Source organism: Pipistrellus kuhlii, unplaced genomic scaffold, assembly GCF_014108245.1.
Source record: "Pipistrellus kuhlii isolate mPipKuh1 unplaced genomic scaffold, mPipKuh1.p scaffold_m20_p_55, whole genome shotgun sequence".
Lineage (NCBI taxonomy): Eukaryota > Metazoa > Chordata > Mammalia > Chiroptera > Vespertilionidae > Pipistrellus > Pipistrellus kuhlii.
The window spans coordinates 772,034-780,185 of record NW_023425557.1 but is presented as its reverse complement, the minus strand read 5'-3'; positions in this window follow the sequence as shown (position 1 = coordinate 780,185).

The following is an 8,152-nucleotide window of genomic DNA, read 5'->3' as shown; positions in this document are numbered from 1 at the left end:
TCCCAACCACGTGGTCCGCACACCCTGTGGGTGTGTGCACCTGGCGTTTGAAACCACAGCCTCTGAAGTGGGAGAGTTTTGGGTTCAAACCCCAGCGCTGCGGCTTCCTCCCGCTGGGAACCAGGGCCTCCGAGACTGCCTCTCACCTCTGCTGGGCCCCTGGGGAATGGGGGCCCCACAGGGGTGCAGGGAGGCAGCTGATGGGTGAAAGGGTCAGGGGTCAGGGCTGGGTTTGGATCCTGGTGTGGCCAACAGCTGTCTCTGTGACCTTGGGCAAGTCCCTGCCCCCTGACCCTGTAGATCAGGGGAGCAGGGCCCTTAGGGAGGGAGGCTTCCCACACCAGCGAGAAGAGACAAATGGGAATGTGGCCAGCCTCCCAAGGCTCAGATGTCAACGCCTGGCTTCTTAGAACGCATCCTCTGTCTTTAGCCTCTCCACATACAAGCAGCTCACCAAGAGGCAGCTGGGTTCCCATCCACGGAACATTCTGGAAACGGGGTGGTGATTTGGCGGATACGTGTGGTTCGGCGGTGCTCTTGGCCCTTGGCAGGCACAGCACGGGTGGAGAGTCTTACACGCAGGGCACCTGCACACCGTGAAGCAATGTCCCTTGTCACGTACCGTCTTCAAATGTGTGTTTATGGGTTTTAGAGAGAAGAAGGGAGAGAGAAACATCCATCTGTGCTTCCATTTATTTATGCATTCACTGGTTGATTCGTTTATTTTTTATTTTTTACAGAGAGGAAGAGAGGGATAGAGAGTTAGAAACATCGATGAGAGAAAATCATCAATCAGCTGCCTCCTGCACACCCCCTACCGGGGATATGCCCGCAACCAAGGTACATGCCCTTGGCCGGAATCGAACCCGGGACCTTTCAGTCCCCAAGCCAACGCTCTATCCATTGAGCCAAACCAGTCTCGGCTGATTCATTTTTTTAAAAGATATATTTTGTTGTTGTTTTTTACAGAGAGAAAGGGACAGGGACAGAGAGTTAGAAATATCAATGAGAGAGAAACATCGATCAGTTGCCTCCTGCACCCCCCCACTGGGGATGTGCCTGCAACCAAGGCACATGCCCTTGACTGCAACTGAACCCGGGACCCTTCAGTCTGCAGGCCGATGCTCTGTCCACTGAGCCAAAACAGTCAGAGCTCACTGGTTGATTCTTGTACGTGCCCTGACCGGGTATCAAACCAGAAACGGTGTATTGGGATGACTTTTTTAAAATATATTTTATTGATTTTTCACAAAGGAAGCGAGAGAGGGATAGAGAGTTAGAAACATCGATGAGAGAGAGACATTGATCAGCTGCCTCCTGCACACTCCCTACTGGGGATGTGCCCGCAACCAACATACATGCCCTTGACCGGAATCGAACCCGGGACCCTTCAGTCCACAGGCAGCCGCTCTATCCACTGAGCCAAACCGGTTTCGGCTGGGATGACATTTTAACCAGCTAAGCTGCCTTGGCCAGAGTTCACATACTGTCCTCAAGTGTCCCTTGGACATTCATGAAGTGCAAGTGATGTTCAAAATATTTTGTAGCTAGTATGGTAATATGAATTTATGTATATATCAATATATGCATAATTTTTTGTTTTTATGTATTTATTTTTTTGATTGATTTTTTTTTTTTTTTTGAGGGAGAGATGAAGGGGGAGGAGAGAAACATCAGTTTGTTGCTCCACTTACTTGTGCATTCATTGGTTGGTTCCTGTGTGTGCCCTGACCAGGGATCGAACCCGTAAGCTTGATGTATCAGGGCAACATTCTAACCAACTAAGCTACCCAGTCAGAGTATGCATCAAGTTTTTAAATATTATTTTTTAATTCTCAGAATAATCATCAAAATGATCCATCCATAGGTTCACATTTATTTAAGTTATGTGCAAAGAACGTAAGTTGAAGTTCAACTCATTTTTAATTTATTTAATTTTATTTCATTTAGAACTTGGTGTGATTTCTTGATTGACACAGCTAAATATATGTATACTTATCAAACACACACACACACACACACACACATTACTATATATAATCTTGCCTTAGCCGTGATTTGGTAAGGGAATCCCATCAAATGCTTCTAGCAACATCCCATAAAATTGTAAGTCATTAGGTGACTTAAGATTTCAATAGATAAAAATTTCTCTTCGTATCAAACATAGTGTTTTTATGTTTTCACTGTTCCAGAACAGCAGTTACATTTAAAACTTTTCTGGCCCTTATAATACAGCCAACTAAGTAATTATATGGTAGAAAACCCAGCACAACAATGAACTTGAACTAATGATTGCTATTACAACTTGTCATTATTGCATTTTACTGATTCTCGATTGCTCTCACACCATTAATCAGCTAGAAGTATTTCAGTATTTTAACCAGCACATCATACTAGTGCAGACTAAGTAAATATTGGCCTTACTCGTAAAGCCTGGTTAATAATTCTCTGAGCCCAGAACCTGTCTCTTCCTGCAAACTCAAAGGTGCTTTCTGAATTTTCCAGGAAGTGCAGATCCATGTAAAACGAGGGAAACTTGTATCGTGTTTTGTTCAAAACTTGGCCAGAGATTGTCAACAGGTTCAGAAAAATCACATTAGACACCAAGACCACGTGTTGGGAGCTGCCTTCGCTGCAGGTGTAAACATCTGGCTGCCTCCGAGGGCTCCGGGGGGTGAGCATTCCCAATGGAAATGCATAGTATACATTTCTGCCCTTTTATTTCTCCTCTTTAAATTTTTATTTTTTACATTTCTTTGTTGATTAAGGTATTACATATGTGTCCTTATTCTCCCTTCAACCCCCCCCCCCATTTCTCCTTTCACTTAGACTTGGGGCCACGTGAGATTTTTTAAAATCGTGTGCAGGTGGGTTGGTTATATTATTATGAACTTCGTTTCAGGAGAGCCATTAGGACTTGCCCAGAGCTGACAGCCAAGCCGGCACATGCACGGTTGTGGCCAGGCCGGCGGTTTGAACACGAAAACATTCCGTTATGGATTATTAATCCACTGGCAGATGGCCACGGCCACGCGTCCCCTATGGTTCCCCTTCTGGCTCTCCCTGGCGCCTCCTGGACCGCCCCTGACCCGGCAGCCAAGGATTCCCACTGGGCACGGCGGGAGGGAAGGGGTGTGCGTCCCAGATGCTGCTGGAGGGGATAGTGGGGACTGCGTGCACTGCCCCGGGCATTGCAAAGTCTGTGCTCTGAAAAGTGGGTGGCGTGCAGAGACCTGTGACCCGATGCACCTTTATACACAACAGCCCCGACTGGAGCCACCCCACGTCCATTCACAGACAGCACAGTGCCAGGCGTCTTCAAACTACGGCCCTCGGGCCACATGCGGCCCGCAGAGGAGTCTGATCCGGCCCGCCAGGTTTTTTGGGCAGTGAGCGCAGCCGAGGTGTTACAGTAGGAATTAGTAGTTCATATAGTCCGGCCCTCCAGCTCTCTGAGGGACTGTGATCTGGCCCCCACTTTAAAAAGTTTGAGGACCCCTGCATGCATACTCCTCAGCAATGAAAATAAAGAGGATGGCCCTGGCTGGTGTGGCTCAGTGGATAGAGCATCAGCCTGCAGACTGAAGGGTCCCAGGTTCGATTCTGGCCTAGGGCATGTGCCAGGGTTGTGGGCTGGATCCCTGTTGGGGGTGTTGCAGGAGCCAGCCGATTGGTGATTCTCTCTCACCATTGATGTTTCTATCTCTCTCTCTACCTCTTCCTTCCTCTCTGAAATCAATAAGTATATTAAAAAAAAAAAAAAAAAGAAAGGATGAACCGCTGATCCCACGCAAAAACAGCTAAATCTCAAAAGCATCATGCTAGCTGAAACCGCTTTGGCTCAGTGGATAGAGCGTCGTCCTGAAAAGTCCCAGGTTCGATTCCAGTCAAGGGCATGTACCTTGGTTGCAGGCACATCCCCAGGAGGGGGTGTGCAAGAGGCAGCTGATGGATGTTTCTAACTCTCTAACCCTCTCCCTCTCTGTGAAAAATCAATTGGGGAAAAAAAAAAAAAAAAAAAAAAAAGCATCATGCTAAGTAAAAGAAGCCAGACGCAAAAAGCCACCTGCGGGAGTGCACTGTGAAACACTGATCCTCGGTGACCCGGATCAGTGGCTGCCGGGGCCTGGGGCGGAGGCGGGTAAGACTGCAAAGGGGCACGGGGAGGTGTGGGGCTGTGATGTATCTTGGTGGTGGTGGATTTTCACCCATGCATACATCTGTCAAACCTCATCCCATTGCCTGCTTGCATGGATGCCGTTTATTGTATGTAACTTACACCTCAACAAGGTTGACCCACAAAAAGGGGGAGGAAGGGAGGGGGAGAGGACAACAGGCCTGGAAGCATGGATCTGTGGCCAGGAGAGAACAAGCTGGGCCGCTTCCCGGTGCTGCCTGAGCCCCGGGAAGCCACTCCGAGTCTGGAGTCCAGGCCCACGCTCTATCCAGGCCAGTCCGAGCCCTCCCTCCGAAGCCAGGCTCCTGGGTCGGAGCAAGAGGGCTGCCCCAGCCCCTGGCCAGGTGGCTCCGTTGGTTGGAGTGTGGTGCCCATATGCCAAGGTTGTGGGACTGATCCCTGGTCAGGGCACATGCAAGAATCAACCAATGAATGCATGAATATGTAGAACAACAAATCGACGTTTCTCTAAAATAATTTTTAAATATATTTTTTATTATTGATTTCAGAGAGGAAGAGAGAGGAAGAGATAGAAACATCAACAATGGGAGAGTCATCATCAGCTGCCTCCTGTACTCCCCACACTGGGAATCGAGCCTGCAACCCGGGGAGTGTGCCTTGACCGGGAATTGAACCGTGACCTCCTGGTTCATAGGTCGATGCTCAACCACTGAGCACACCAGCCGGGCTCTCTTGGGCAATGGGAACAGGGAGAGGGAGGTGAGTCTGGCCTAGGGAGTGGCCTCAAGGTGCTTTTTCTCCTCTTATGCAACCTTCACCTTGGGGTGTGGCATAACAGCCATTGTCACCAGAGGGAAACGCAGCCCTGAGTGCCCGAGGTCCCACAGGGATCCGGACCAGCCTCTTGTAGCCAGGCAGCTCTGTAGCTGGGGCCCAGCTCCCTCATCCTGCAGACTGACTGAGTGCCCGCTATGCACCAGGGCCTGTGCTCTGGCAGACAGCAGGGAACAGGCCCGAGGCCCCGCCCTCCTGGAGCACACAAGCCAGGGGGACCCAGGCTGAAAGCCGCTTAAGCCCGTCTACACCCAAGAGGCTTGAGATGGTTTCAGTCTTCCTACATGATCTTAGATTATCGTTTTAGGCAAAGTAGTGGCATGTACTCAGGTCACTTTAAAAATGGAACAGAGGCCGAAACCGGTTTGGCTCAGTGGATAGAGCGTCTGCCTGTGGATTGAAAGGTCCCAGGTTCGATTCCGGTCAAGGACGCGTACCTTGGTTGCGGGCACATCCCCTGTGGGGGGCATGCGGGAGGCAGCTGATCGATGTTTCTAACTCTCTATTTCTCTCCCTTCCTCTCTGTAAAAAATCAATAAAATATATATATATATATTTAAAAATAGAACAGAAAAAGGTGGCTGAAGCAGTTTGCTGGAACTTGGTCATTATATACCCTTTGAACACACATACATTGTGCATGTAGATAGTATATTAAATATATTGCATATTTAGGTATGTACCTCTTTAAACAGGCATCCCACATAATGTAAACTTAACCCATCCTCCAAAAAACATTAAGTAGGAAACGTGAAGGTAAACAACAATTCTGAGCAGGGAAAATAATGCACTCACTCCCGGCTTCCTCCAAAAACGCCACCACATTTCCCCAAATATTGTTAAAACACTCTTAAATATTTCTGTAACAACCCACCAAGCATTAAAAAAACAAGACAACCAATTACTTAACTACTCCACACTTAGTACACTCATTAGCTGGCCCTGTTTGTATGCAATCTACAAGTGTGCACAGAATCACGAGGAAATGGGGGAAGGAAAGATGCTAATGATAGTCCAGCGATAGCACTGGGGCGGTGCTGCCTGCAGGCCCTGTTAACATCGGAATGTGTAACACGCTCCCGGTGACACACAGACCGGATCCTGTCGGAACAGGTGAGCTGCAGCTGATGCCGTCCACATCCGGGACTCAGACAGGACTCGCCAGTTAACTGCCACGTGTACAGAATGGAAACCACGCCCTCTAGCCATCTGGCTCGGCGGATAGAGCGTTGGCCTGCGGACTGAATGGTCCCGGGCTTGATTCTGGTGAAGGGCACATGCCTAGGTTGCGGTCTTGATCCCCAGTGGGGGGCTTGCAGGAGGCAGCCAATCAATGATTCTCATGATTGATGTTTCTCTCTCCCCCTTCCTCTCTGAAATCAATAAAAATATATTTTTTTAAAAAAACAAAAACCATGCCCACACACCACGGTATTTTGAATTTTATAATATCCAAATACTCTGCAATGGATATTATAAAAATAAATATATTACTCACAATTCGGGTGTTCTTGAATATTCTCAGCTGAAAATTCTCCCCCAAAAAAAGTGATTAAAAAAGTTGGTCGGGGCTGCCACTCAGGGAAGATATTTTTTTAAGGAGGCGCATGGCACCTGGGGAAGGTCCGCTGCTTGCGTCTACAGGTGCTTGTGGCGTACAATGAGGCTGATATTATAGTTGCACAGCAGGTTTTTTTTATTTAAATAACAAATTTGGGGTTAAAGGAGCAAATCACCATTGGGACTATCTGCGGTGGGAGTTCGGATATCGAGGGATACCGCCTTCTTATGGAAGGGATCACAGCGGCAGGTGAGACACAATCTTTAACGGGAAGACCATCTACATAGGAAACATGCGTACAACGTACGTGTACGGGTTCACTCACTTTTCCCAGCATTCCCCTCTGTGTAAGCATCACCCGTATCAAGACATGTCACACTAGCCAGAACCGGTTTGGCTCGGGGTAGAGCATTGGCCTGTGGACGGAAAGGTCCCAGGTTCGATTACGGTCAAGGGCATGTACCTTGGTTGCGGGCACATCCTCAGTGGGGGGGGAGGGTGGTGCAGGAGGCAGCTGATATTTCTCTCTCATTGATGTTTCTGACTCTATCCCTCTCCCTTCCTCTCTGTAAAAAAAAAAATCAATAAAATATATTTAAAAAAAAAGACATGTCACATTGGCTGTACCCTTGCTCCCTCTCCCAGTCCACCAGCACTCGGAAGACCACCACCGCTGTTTCTCTATCCTGTCCGAGGCCTTCATGTACCATAGAGTATGTACCATTTCTGGCTTCTTTCACTCTGCATATTATCTGTGAGATGCACCCACACTGAGTACAGTGGACCTTGAACAACAGAGGTATTAGGGGCCCCAATCACCCTTAAGTCAAACTTGATTTTCCCAGAGCGTAAGTGGTCCCTCAGCATCCACAGAGGACTGGTTCCAGGCGCCCTCGGATACGGAAATCCAGGGACACTCCAGTCCCCTGCGTATATGACACAGATCAATGCATCCCGACTCCCACCAGATCGAAACAATGCAGGTATTTTGTTTTTTTAAATCTAGGTATAAGTGGACCTTCGCCATTCAGACCCGTGTTTTTCAAGTGCCAACTGTGTACCAGTACTTGCTTTTTTTTTTTTTTTTTTTGCCAAGTAGCCTTCAAGCGCATAGTGATAATTGTACCAGTTTATCTGAGCGACTTCCTCCTGAATTTTGGCAATTATAAAGACAGCAGCTACAAACATGTGTACCCTGGTTTTTCGTGTGAGCAGAAGTTTTCATTTCTCTTGGGTAAATTCCCAGCAACGGGGTTCCTGAGCCGTATGGTGTGCGTGTGTTTCATTTTGATAAGATTGCCTTCACCGCCCTGGCCACGTAGCTCAGCTGGTGAAAGGGTTGTCCCGATAGACCAAGGCTGTGGGTTTGATCCCCTGGCCAGGGCACAAATAAGAATCAACCAATGGCCCCAGCCGGTTCGGCTCAGTGGATAGTGCATTGGACTGAGGACTGAAGGGTCACAGGTTCGATTCCAGTCAAGGGCACATGCCCAGGTTGCAGGCTCCATCCCCAGTTAGGGGTGGGCAGGAGGCAGCCAAGCAATGATTCTCATCATTGATATTTCTATCTCTCCCTTTCTCTCTGAAATCAATAAAAATATATTTAAAAAGAGCTGGGA